General features: G+C 37.1%; 1 protein-coding gene across 4 annotated transcripts in view; it reads left to right on the top strand.

Moving 5' to 3' along the window:
- Positions 1–13,366, top strand: part of NKAIN2 (sodium/potassium transporting ATPase interacting 2) — a 1,017,271-nt gene that overhangs the window by 773,886 nt on the left and 230,019 nt on the right. The window lies entirely within an intron of this gene.

Below are 13,366 nucleotides of genomic sequence, written 5' to 3'. Positions count from 1 at the left end.
TGACTATTTCAAACACCCACTTTGTTTCAAACCTCCAATCTTCTGTATTTCTATCCATAACATTTAGCAAAATTTGCATTTGTGGGGCGCCTGGGTGGCTCAGTGGGTTAAAGCCTCTGCCTTCAGCTCAAGTCATGATCCCAGGGTTCTGGGATCAAGCCCCACATCAGGCTCTCTGCTCAGCAGGGAGCCTGCTTCCTTCTCTCTCACTCTCGGCCAGCCTCTCTGCCTACTTGTGATCTCGCTTTCTGTCAAATAAATAAATAAAATCTTTTAAAAAATTAAAAAAAATAATTTTGCATTTGTATATTTGTTCTCATTATTGTTTACTAGTTCTCTGTCTCCTTAACCAAAATGTGAACCCCATGAGGGTAGGGTCCATTTTCACTTAGCTTTTGTTGAAATGCTACAAAACAATTACAAGCATTTACTTCTCTCATGACTGCAAGTTGTCAGGGGTGGCTTTGTTGACTTCAGTGGGATTCACTTATACTCTCTGGCTTTCTGCTGCTGGAGATCAAGACCTAAGGTCAGTAAAGTTTTGTGTTTTTTTTTTTTCTTTCAGAGATCACAAAGTTTAAAAACCGCGAATGATCTCTGTCTCCTTCTTTCCTTCATTCCTTCTTTCATTCCTTTGTTGCTTCCTCTCCTTTGTGTTGCTGCTGGCTTTGTTTTAGAACTCTTCAAAAATGCCAACACCATTCTTGTTCTGTAAACCATACAAAAACAAGCCACAGGCTGAATTCAACCCCAGGCCATAGTTTGCCATCTCCTGATATAGACTGTGTTTAACTGGGTACCTCTGCTTCAAGCTATGAGTCTAGTTGAGCTGAGTGCTGTTGGTAGGGCTCAGTCTGCGTCACAGGTTCCTTCTGAGACCCAGGTATACTCTTCTCAATGCAATGTTAAAAACAGAATAAAGCAAGTAAAAACCCATATTGGCTCTTAAGGCCAAGGCACAGAACTGGCTCACTGAAACCTTAGCCTATGTTCTGTGAGCGAAGGCAAATCATCTGGCCCAATCCAAAGTCTCAGTGTGGGAAGGCTCACGTTCCTTTTAATAGGAGGACAGAAAAACACGTAGCAAAGGCTAAGGATACAGGGAATGGTAAAGAATTAGGACCAATAATTCAATCTCCCACCTCATTGTATATTTGTTTAAAATCATGACTGACACCTCATGGGCCCTTAATAAGCATTTAACTAATGAAGGAATGAATTTTGCAAGAACTATAAAATTAACCATGGACAAGATGCAGAACATGTACTCAGTTCTAGGAACCATGTTAAACATTTTATATAGATTATCTTTTCCAATTTTTATAAAACTATTGGGATATCTGATATTATTTCCATATACTACTGAGAAAACCGATTCTCATAAGGTTAAGTTAACTTTCCTGGAGTCAATTAATATTATGTTAGATTTCTGTCACTTTACAAAATCTGGGTTCAGTTATTCTAACCCCTGATACACTGAATTTATCATTATCAATACACATCAGTTCCATCACTCCTGGTTACCATCATGAAATCAATCTGTATAACCTATTGCAAAGGCAGGGTGGTCATCTAGTGGCGAAAGAGGGATTTATGTAGGCTATTCACTAAGGAAAAAGTCAGCGTAAGGTTGGAGTGGGGGTGAGATATTTGTTCAGCTTTTGTTTTCCAATATTATTGCCAGAAATGTGCCCAAAAAAAGGGGGAACTGCCTGGAAGGTCTTTATTAAAATAAATCCATAAATATTTAAGCACCTTAAAAGGATGAATAAGCACCCGGCACTCATTATTGGTGACCACAAGCTCTTACTCTGTTCTCTCTTCCATTTCCTAACATTTACACAGTTTCCCATTTTGGCCTCATTCTCATCTGTGGTCTGAAATCAAACTCAATCCTGTCAACAGTGGCCCCACTAACAGTCTAGAATTCCACACTCATGTTTTCATCCATGCTCATTCACTTGAATGGTGTGAATACCACCCAGGATGACAAAAACTGTTAGAGAATTTCAATAAACCATAGCTGAGACCACAAGTAGAATTCAAACTAACTACTCTTAAATTGGCCTTCATTGCTGCTTTTCATCTTACGCTTCTCTTCTCCTTGATTCTTTGTAACACTCTCTCCCTCCTCTTCTAAACTCTGTTTCCTCTGCCCCTATTTCTACCACAGCAATTTCACCCTAGGAGCAGGGAGTAGCTTCACTCCTAATTTATTGAGATACATACCAATGGATGTCAACTCTCACAGATTTCTTTCTACCTAAAAACCAGAAGAAAGTTTCTACTTTCGGATTTATCTTTATTTTGATTTGTTAAAAACTTTTCTTCTTCCCTTACAACTATCCATTTTTCTTACATTCCATGGCTCCTTTTCTTTGCCTATCAACATGTATATGGATTCTTAATCTAGAGCAAAATAATTCTCAACCTCATACTTTCCATGCTACTGACTCAGAATCTATTTCTTCAAACCAATGCACCTTTCAAAGACAGGTTCGCTAGTCCTTAATCATCTCCTCTTCTCCCACACACTCTGACTTTGCAATTTGGCTTCTATCCCCATGCTGCTTTGAAAGTGATCAGAAATCACTCCATTACCAATTCCGGTGGCACTTCCCTAGTCCTGATTCTCCTACAATTCATTATTTTACTCTGTGTGTTCCCAGCTCGAGTTTTTTTTCCTTTCTTGATACCTGTGACCCTGCATTGTGCTGGTTCCTCTGTTACCTTTTAGGACTCTGCTCTATGTCTAATGGCTTATCTTCTTCCCTTGACATGAAAGTATTTTCTCCTCTGTTCTCTCTGTACACTTTTCTCAGTAATTCATAGTGATTTTCAATACAGCATCATTTGCTAAGGACTTACTGTGTGCTTGCTACTCTATACAATGATGAACTGAGTATTACCCAAATGAGTATTACACCAAACCTGGAAGATTTGTAGTCTGGCAGGACTAACAGAACAGTAAATAGTTACTAAATTTCACTTGTTAGTTGCAGTGAAGGACTATATAACCCACAAATTTTGAAGAAAATACAGAGAAGCAACTACTTCTCTGGAGTCTATAGGGATAAGTGGAGAAAGGGTAAGAAGGAGACTTTAAGGTGCAAAATGTCCAGGGAAAGTTTCCAAGGAGAAGATCAAGAACTGAGTCAAAGTTAATAATGTGGCTGTATAGAAGAAATGGATTCTAAATATAATGGTATTTCTCTCTACTATTCCAGAGTCTTGAAAGTCCATCAGTTCTTTCCCAAGTATACGGCAGAAAGAGACATTTCCAGCTGATGTTTTTACCTAGTAAATGTCTCCTCCTTATTTACTCTTCTTTCCTGAACTTTCTAGCCCTCAGGACATGCATTTAGGCCCCCTTATTGTGGCAGCTCACTCAGCTACCCGTTCTTGGACTGCCTTGCTAGCCGGCTATCGGGCCACTGACCCGGGAGACCCCTGCAGCTTCATGAGAATCATGACTTGTGTCAGTCTAGAACTGCATTGACTGGGTATCTTCCATCCTGCCCATCAGGATAAGAAATGTTGAAATCCAAGTGCTATATGATTCCAGACAGGAGAGAGGTAACTCTTGATCCCACGAAGACTAAATGATTGTTCTGCTTGTGAAAACCAAGGTAGTCAAAGAAATCTAGAAAATAAAAATTTCATTTTTTAATGAGGTTCCTGATCCCCAAGTGTAGAGACCAGAATAAGGGAAATTGAATAGGAAAGGAAAAATAAACTCATCACCTTCCATAAATGGAATGCTCAAGTTATTGTTTTTTCAATTTTTTTTTTGTTTTCAAATTTTGGAATTAAATAAATATCAATTTAATAAGATTTATTAACACAATAAGTTAATGACTAGTAATTTGTAAAAGACTATCTAATTTCCAAATCATTGCAAAACAGATAAGAAATAAACTCTCTTTTTTAAAAAGAAGACAAGATAGGAAAAATAGAACTAAAACATTATTTAAATGTGAAACAAAGATGAGTATGAAACAGAGATGGAGAAGTCAGTTCAAGTTTAGTTCATATTTTGACAGTAAATACAAGCAATTTAAACTTTCTTATCAAAGAGTAAGGCGTCTTTTGGTTTTGATTCAGTCTGTCTTGTTGTTTGTTTGTTTGTTTTTAACAAGAGGAAAAATAGTTAAAAAAATTTAATAAATCATATAAATTTAATAAAAAATAATTAAAATGCTATAAACAACCTTGGTAATTATATTTCAGGTAACATGGACAAAAAGATAAGGGAGAGCAATGGTCATATCAAAGAATTTAAGATTTAAGGAAGAATTGGGCAATTTTAAATTGAAAAGATAAAATTTGCAGGCACCTGAGTGGCTGAGTCAGTGAAACATCTGACTCTTTGGCTCAGGTCATCATCTCAGGTTTGTGAGATCAAGTCCCATGGCCATGCTGGGCATGGAACCTGCTTAAGATTCTCTCTCTGCCTCTGTCTTCCACTAACCTTCCTGGCTTATGCACACACACTCTCTCTCTCTAAAAAAAAATAATAAATTTCAAAAAGATAAAATTTTATGATGTATACATTTACCAAATTAATACAAGATGAAGTAGAATAGATAATACTTTAATTAAAAATCTAGAAGGGAGACAAACCATAAGTGACTCTTAATCTCACAAAACAAACAGTGTTGCTTGGGGGAGGGGGTTTGGGAGAAGGGGGTGGGATTATGGATATTGGGGAGGGTATGTGCTTTGGTGAGTGCTGTGAAGTGTGTAAACCTGGTGTTTCACAGACCTGTACCCCTGGGGATAAAAATATATGTTTATAAAAAATAAAAAATTTAAAAAAAATCTAGAAAATAATTTAAGAAACACTTCTCAGAAAATGTCAGGTCCCAGTTAATGTTACTGGTAAATCATTTATTTTCAAAAAGAAGCTAATCCCAATCTCTTTTACAAAGACAAATATTGAATACCCAAAATGACCAAAAAAATGGCACACACAAAGAGAAATTGCCTCACTTACGAATAGTTGCACTAAAAATGTTTTAAAGCCCTACCAAATATAATCTAATTATATTGAAAGACTTCATAATTTATCATGACTGTATTAGGTGTACTCCAGGAATGTAAGGTTAGATCACTATCAGGATATTTTATAATATGAACTTCAATTAGAGAATCTTATCAATTAATTTTAGAGAAGTATTTGATAAGATTTAATACCCATTTATGCCAAAAGCTCTTCTTGAACGATGAATAGAAAGATTATCTGTTAAAAATAAATAAATACATAAATAAGTAAATAAATAAAATAATAAAATAAAATGAAAAGATGTTATCTGTTTAACCAGAGTCAGTGGCACACCATAGACATAAAGTTGTGGAACAATTACCTTACGTGCTGTCTTATGCACGTATGTGTTATGCAATGTGTTATGCAATCTTGTTTGCTATGTTCTGGCCCCAGCATATGCCTTTCCTTCAGTATTTCCTATTGGAGTTGGTGGAACTAATACATAAATGACTTGGAAGTCTTAATTATTTCTTCCATATTCCATGAGTTGAGACCTATTGATTCCCTCTCTCCTGACCTTCTCACTCTTTACTTACCTCTTCTGCCTTCCTGTTGAAGTGTTTAAACTGACTCCTCATATCTCATCCCTTTTTTTAGGCTCTTGAAATGGGCTTTTTGCTTCTAGCATTATCTCCATCTAATTACTTTAAATTCTTGACAAATTATACTTCTGAAATGCAAACTTGCTCCTGTTTTTCTTCCTGTTTTTAATCTTTTTATAGTTTCACACCAAAAAAAAAAAAAAAAAGTGAGATTAATTTTAAGGCAGAACAATCCAGCACAACCCCCCTCTCAGACCTGAAGCTGAGGCCTGGCATAAAACAAAGAGCACTGAGCAGAGTACAATGTATATTAAATTCATGGGTGATATATACCACAGTATGTAATATATAGAAGGTGTTGTGCTAATGTTCAGTTCTCCTTTTAGGTAAAATGCTCCACCCAAATCCTTGTGACAGTACGACTAATTGACTAATTTTATTCAGAGTCAGGCTGGGTAGAAAAGCCACTTGTGATAACAAGATAACAAGAGTAGAGGTTTATTTGCTCTGTTAACAGAGGCTTTTCCACTCGTATGCAGTTCAAGCTATGAAAGAGAGATACAACCTGAAATAGTTCATTCAGCCTGAATAGAAAATGGAAAACCCCATGCATTGCCATGAACAATCTTGGGCACTGGGGGAAATTTAAAAAAGGAAAGAGGGAGAGGACCAAAAGGCAAGCAGCAGATATCAACAAAGACAGCCAGTAGTGTAGACAGTCACAGGGCAACTGTGTAGTGTAGACAGACAGGGCAACTGTGTCCTATCTGCAGAGCCTTTTGGAAATGCTTCTGAGATTCTTCAAATATTTGATGAGAATTTTATGGATGCTGATGCAATCTGAGCAGCTTTAACATTTTAGTGTTCTGCTTAAAGTTTTATTTAAAAACTTTCTGCTGAAACACAAAAATGAGACTTGGAAAAATGCTGGTGAAAATGGAAAATCTATGGGCTTTAGCATCTGACAGATCTGAGTTTAATTCCACTTACATTACATTAGCAGTGCCATCTTGGGCTACTTAACCTAAGTCGAATTACCTCATCTATAAAATTCAACACATCTCCCGGGGTCATTGGAGTTACTAATATTTTAAGTACACAGAATGCCTAGTACATAGTGAAAGGTAGATTAATGCTAGTTTTTCAACTTGTCTACCTGTCACCGTCGCAAGCTACGCTGAGTGACAGATTCATTCGGAATGTCTCTAACAGGCAGAAGGATCAGAGATTCTTCTGTGAACATCCCACATCGGAGTACTTCACTCTCAGTGTATAAAAATCTGCCATGGATCTCTATCAGAGATAGAGATAGAAGGCATGAATGCCATCTAGAGTTAAATGCCAAAGTTCTTCCGAAACGAATGAAGGCAAACAACCTCTTTCTCGTGAGCTCGTTGTAATACACCAGACTCCTAAATCTTCACAGGGTTGACAGTATTGACTGTGTTGGTCTCCATGACCCAGAGACCTCACTGATTGGAGAGGCTAAACCCCAACTCACAGAAAAGAATAAGAAAGCCAGTTTCACTTAGTGATATCCTTGATCAAGCAGTAAAAATTATTAGTTTATTAAATTTCAACCTTCAATGACACATCTTTTTCGATGTTCTGTGTGACAACCTAGGCAGTATGCATGAAATACTTCTATTGCATATTGAATGAAGTATGATGCTGTCTGGAAGGAAAAACATTTGTGTGATTGAGTTGCAAACTGAACTAGCCCCTTTTTTTTATAGAACATGATATTTACTTTGAAGAACGACTGACAGATAAAATATGGTTATACAAACTTAGATTTGGCATTTTTGGGAGAATGAACAAAAGCACATGTCATTTCAAGGCAAAAACTTAAATTTGAGGCCAATGACAACATTTGAACTTTCAAGCAAAAAACTAGAAATTTTTTGAAACTTGTATCAACAAGTTTAACATTAAGCTTGACAACTTGCAAATATATAAAAAGATTTTTAATGAGATTCTTGATAATATTAAAATATATGATTTTTTTGACATTTTGTAAATAAATATGTCAAGATTTTGGAAAACCAAAATGGTTCAGTGAACCAGCATTTTCCAAATGAGTGATATATGATTTCATAAAGTCATGTACAGGTAAAAGATCCATGTAAAATCCAAGATAGAACAATACATTTTACCATAACAAACAATGAAAAGTTCACTGATAGATGGCAAACATTTGCACATTACCAATAATCTTTAAGAAACTAATACTTACTTAGTCTAGTACTGAGTTAATAAGATCCATTTCTCAAACCATATACAAAAATTAAGCCAAAATGAATTGGAGACCTAACTGTAGGATGTAAGATTATAAAACTTATTACTGTGAAAGCTGATACCAGAGGATGTAGTATTCATCTGTGGTCGAACTACTGAAGTAACAGGCTGTGACCCACAAAAATTGACCTGCCCAAAGTCAGGGCACTGGAGCTCAGCTCATTTGACTGGCTGAGACAAGTCAGAACACATGCTCTCTACAGATAGACCTGAAGAGAAGGCTTGTGCTGAAACTGAGGCACAGGTGTCTTGGGCCTCTTCCAAACCTCCAATGAGGCAGCTCAGTCCACCTCTACCAGAAGAGGGGGGGGATAGGGAACGAGACTGGATTGCTTTAGGAAAAATCTCTCCTGGTAGAAAACATTGGGAAAGGAAACATCTCTGCTCATATTATGATCAACTCTTTTTTTTAATGAAAAATTTAAACATGTAGGAACCTAACCAAGTATAACTAGCTGGGCTTATAAAAAGAGCATTTTTGCAGCAAGTGTCCAATCCTCCTAATAGCGCTATTTCCGGAAAACCTCTTTTCCTGAAAGAAATCACTAGATGAGTATGCTCCACTGCTTGCACATGGCCCAAGTAAATCATGTAGGTTCCATTTCAATATCGATATGGCTACATATTACTCAGGTCTCAGTGATTTCTCCTAGGTAAAAATTTTATAGCAGCAAGGGATCATGTCTATTTATCAATGAATGGTGCTTAACACAGCATCATGGAAGATAATTCATTAAAAATTACTTCTATCAAGGTGCCTGGCTGGCTCAGTCGGTAGAGCAGTCAACTTTTGATCTCAGGGCCATGAGTGCAAACATCAGGTTGAGCATGGAACCTACTTAAAAAAAAGAAGAAGAAAGAAAAAGCAAAAGAAAAAATTACTTCTATCAAAATGACGGTGTATACTATAGCTGTAAGTATGAATTTCCTTTAATTTACTTTTCCACACCCTTTCCATCTCTCTGCATCCAAGAATTGCTAAAAATCTTTACTAAGATTATCATAATGTAAGAGTGTCATTTATGGGGCGCCTGGGTGGCTCAGTGGGTTAAAGCCTCTGTCTTCGACTCAGGTCATGATCCCCAGGGTCCTGGGATCGAGCCCCACATCGGGCTCTCTGCTCAGCGGGGAGCCTGCTTCCTCCTCTCTCTGGGCCTGCTTCTCTGCCTGCTTGTGATCTCTCTCTGTCAAATAAATAAATAATTAAAAAAAAAAGAAGAGTGTCATTTATTTAAAAAATATTCATGGACAATTAGAACCTGAAAAAAAATTGACCATAAGAATTTAAAAACCTGAGGCTTGTATGAATAATTGTTATAGTAATAACTATGCATTATTTACTGAGCATATTTATGTTTTCTTTGGATTTACTGTTTTTGAATTTTTGCCACCATATAAAATGATATATCAGGTTCAGAAGTGAACGTGGAGCACAGGTCAGTTCAATAAATGAAATTCACTTTCAATTATGTATACTAATAATTGGGTGAGCTATGGTAAGTTATTTGGGACTTTGGGCCCATATATCCTTCTCAAGAAAGTGAGCCCAGAGATACTCAGAGGTACTACCAATTTGGGTTTGTAATAGAGCTCTTCATTCTATTACATGCATCACAGACTTTCTAGTGTACCCCCAGCTGAAAGCTCCTTTAAAATAAGCCTCGGGGACCATAGAGAGATTGATCATTTATCTGAAATAATGTTATTTCTGTGGTTTAGTCTGTTTGTGCAGCCTCTGGAAAATATTTCCCATCTTGACTTATAATAAAAAAAGTATTGTTCGCAATTGGGAGAATCTACTTCAGTGACCTATTTTGGGTATTTTCTCATTATGGTAAATAATATATTACACTTCTTTAATGCTTCCTTATAATGATGTTATGTTCCTTATTCTTCTGTATATAGAATAGATACATCTCCCTAGTATATAATCATTTAAAAGCAAAAAGCAGAAGATAAAATTATGAATCAGAGATATATATATTTATGTAGTTAAATATAGCATGCTTTTATAAATCATTATGAAAGGAACAGAAATTGTCTGTGCAAAAATGCTTTAACAGAATATAGGTTGTTCAGCAAAGTGTCTTCTTTTTGCTTGTTAAAGGAAAACAAACACTGAAGAAGTAGGGACTTTTCAGCATAAAGCTTCATTTTTCTGCTGTTGCTGGAGAATTCAATAAGTGGATTTTCCAGATAACTGAGCTATAATTTCAATAATCTTCAAAACTACTTATTTAACCTGTTTTCCCCAAAAAGGATATTCTAACATTTATTAAATATTGTAAGAACTTCCTAAGTCAAAAAAAAAAAAACTTCAAATACACTTTCAGCTCTTCTTAATTATTTGGGGTCACTATTAATACCACATTTCCTTCATTGTGAGACTACATATTAGGAAATTCCATTGCTTCAAAAAGAAGTCTTCCAGGAAAAATAAAGCAATATTAAGTAGACTCACTGACAAGATATATACATGGTAATTTCAAAACATGAAAACGTGGGGGAGGGTTACATCTTCAAATGCCAGAACTGTGTATTAATTCTTAAAGTGTACCCCAAAATGCAGCAAAATGTCCCTCCTCTTTTTCCTCTCCCCACTACTTGCCAGATGCTCAGTCATTACTTCTCACCTGTGTTAACGCCTATGTAAACTTATGTCCATTCCCCTCTATTTTGCTGCTGCCCTGATTTGAGGTGTTGGCTGTGTTGGGACACCCAGATGGCAAACAAATCAATAATTATGTGCTAAATTGTAGCAGTCAGTTTCTTCCCTGAGACCCTGAGGCTATACTTCATTGCTGACATTTTGTGACAATTGCTTCTGTGCTCAGAGGTTTGGGGTCATATCCAGTGTCAGGACTATGACCCAATGAACTAGAATTGCAAGGAACCTGTACTGTGGATGAATGGCATGTTAGCTGCAGTAGGAATTTTGAAATCCATTTTATATAGATGACTGAAGTCTGCACAGTCCTATGCTCTCATTGCTTGAAAGAAATATATGAAATGTTGACACTATATATCTTCATTTCAGAACCAATTCTGTCAGGAGATATACTTAGATCTCAGGGACAAAACATGTGGGAAACAAGAAACTGGGAATGGGAGGGATGCCGTTTTCGCCTTGCAATGGGGGCTGGTGGCTTTGTGGCTCCTGGCACATGCTTCCTATCTGTGGCAAGCATTAGGGTGGTATTCCCAGGGGGTGGGACAAAGCAAGAAATGAAGTCAGAGGGGAAATTCAAGCCTTAGGTGACTTTCAAAATCACAGTCGCATGGGTTCTTCTTAAGAGGACTTCAGTCAGTGGCTTCACAGGAGGTTTAAGAAAAGAAGGAACAGCTTCTATCAGTACACAGGAAGTAGATAACAAACTGGCCAAAACCTTCAAGATCCAGAGAAGCATGTTGGGGTTCCTCCAGGGTAGCTAGGAGTTTATTTATTTATATGATTATGTACTAGAAGTTGGTAATTGGGGTGCCTGAAGAAAAACTGAAAGGATCCTAACTGGATCAATAATGTAAGAGTAGAGAAGACAATTACTCAAAGGGTATATATTGTGTTTGGATTTCTTGCTTCTATGAGAGAGGCACTAGGTATGTTAGCAACAAAGAGAAATCCCAGTCACCACAAATGATTTAGGAACATAGAAATCATCCCAGCCTGCACCAAAATGGTACAGGACTTTGCTTTTTGTTAGGGATCTGGTGAGTGTGAGCCTGAAGATCATGGACACTGGTGCCCAGTTCCCTTTTGAAAAACTGGGAAACTCTAGAGAAGTCAAGAAATGATAGCACATGATTGTTTCCAAAGTCTGTAGTGTCACAAATTAGAATATACCATCATTGGTGAATTGGTTAAAAACAACAACAACAACAACAAAAAAAAAACATGGATTCAGCCAAAGGTCATTTATAAGTCGCTTGTTTACAATTCTAGATTCTGCTGGTCTAGGGCAAGAAAACCTTGAAGGAAGGAGATCAGAAAGGTTCATGTGACAGAAAGAAAGAAAAAAGCTAATCAGAGTAGGTTTGAGTGGTAGAGAAGAAAACTCTAGAGAGGGTATGAAATTGAATGTGGAAAAGTCAGGGAGGTAAAGGAGTGAAGAACTGTGAGAGGCAAGCCTCCATGTCAGGATGTTCTTTTGGGGATGTTTTCAGAGCCTTGAGTCATTTGCACTTAGCCTCTCCCTTTTCTCCTTCTAAGGCTGGTTTATACCCTCCCTTCTCTGATCAGTACTTGTCACTGCCCATTACACATACAATTTTTTGTCTCTTGTCCATTACAAAAGCAATTTGAAAGGGTCTCATTGTTCTTGCTTTTGATATTGCTATTGCTGAGAATATTAAGAATATTAATATTAAGAATTAATATTAATATTAATATTAAGAATATTAATAAAAATAATAGAGAACCAGAACCCTTCCTCCATCATTTTATGTTCCACGGTTGGTTATTTCACATATTCTGTGAATAAGTAAGTCTGCTAGGGGTGCCTGGGTGACTCAGTGGGTTAAAGCCTCTGCCTTTGGCTCAGGTCATGATCCCAGGGTCCTGGGACGAGCCCAACATTGAACTCCGCATTGAGACCTGCATCGGGCTCTCTGCTCAGCAGGGAGGCTGATTCCCTCTCTCTGTCTCTCTGCCTGCCTCTCTTCCTACTTGTGATCTCCGTCTGTCAAATAAATAAATAAAATCTTTAAAAAAAAAAAAAAAAAGAGACGTCTGCCAGGCTCTGAGGTTAAAAAAAGTGTCCTCTTGGAGTCTATAGTCCAGGGATGAGACATGGACAGGATCACAATGAAAATGTGTAGCTGTTACAATATTAACTATATTCCAGCTGCATCAAAAATCTAGAAGAAAGAACACTGGTCTGCACAGGTGTTTAGAAAAAAGGAAATTCATAGCTTAAAACCAAATCAAAACAAGTAAATAGAAACAGCCCCCCCCCCCACCTCCAATACCAACAATGAAACAAGAGAGAGTGTGCAAATGTCATAGGTCAAGTTCCCTTGAAGTCCTTTGGGATAAGGATTCCATGTGTAGGATTTCCTGGAGGAGTACACTTCAAGAAAAACCTCTTGCTGAGGGAGTGAAGTGGGAAAGGGAAGGGTGAAGAACTCAACAGGGATGTGGTCTCAGGTAAAGACCTAACCACTTAAAGAATCACAGCTTAGAATTTTAGTAACCTTCCAAGGTCACATAAGTAATAAAAAATAAAGCTAAGATTAGGTCTTGATGAATACAAAATCCATACACTTTTCCCTATACCAAACTTTCTTCTTCAGAGAATAGACCCAAAAGAGTCAAGACTTGATGCTTACTCAACTTAATGAGGATGAAGAAAGTCCACTCTAATGAAAATGTCCTTGACTGTAGAGTTTGAGCTAAATTTGGAGTCTGACAGAGATTATATTCATTAGCCTTGAGGGTAAAACAAAACAAAACAAACAACAAAAAGGTACATAAGGTTTTGGC

This window comes from Mustela lutreola, chromosome 6 (assembly GCF_030435805.1).
Source record: "Mustela lutreola isolate mMusLut2 chromosome 6, mMusLut2.pri, whole genome shotgun sequence".
Lineage (NCBI taxonomy): Eukaryota > Metazoa > Chordata > Mammalia > Carnivora > Mustelidae > Mustela > Mustela lutreola.
This window is presented reverse-complemented; position numbering and strand designations above follow the sequence as displayed.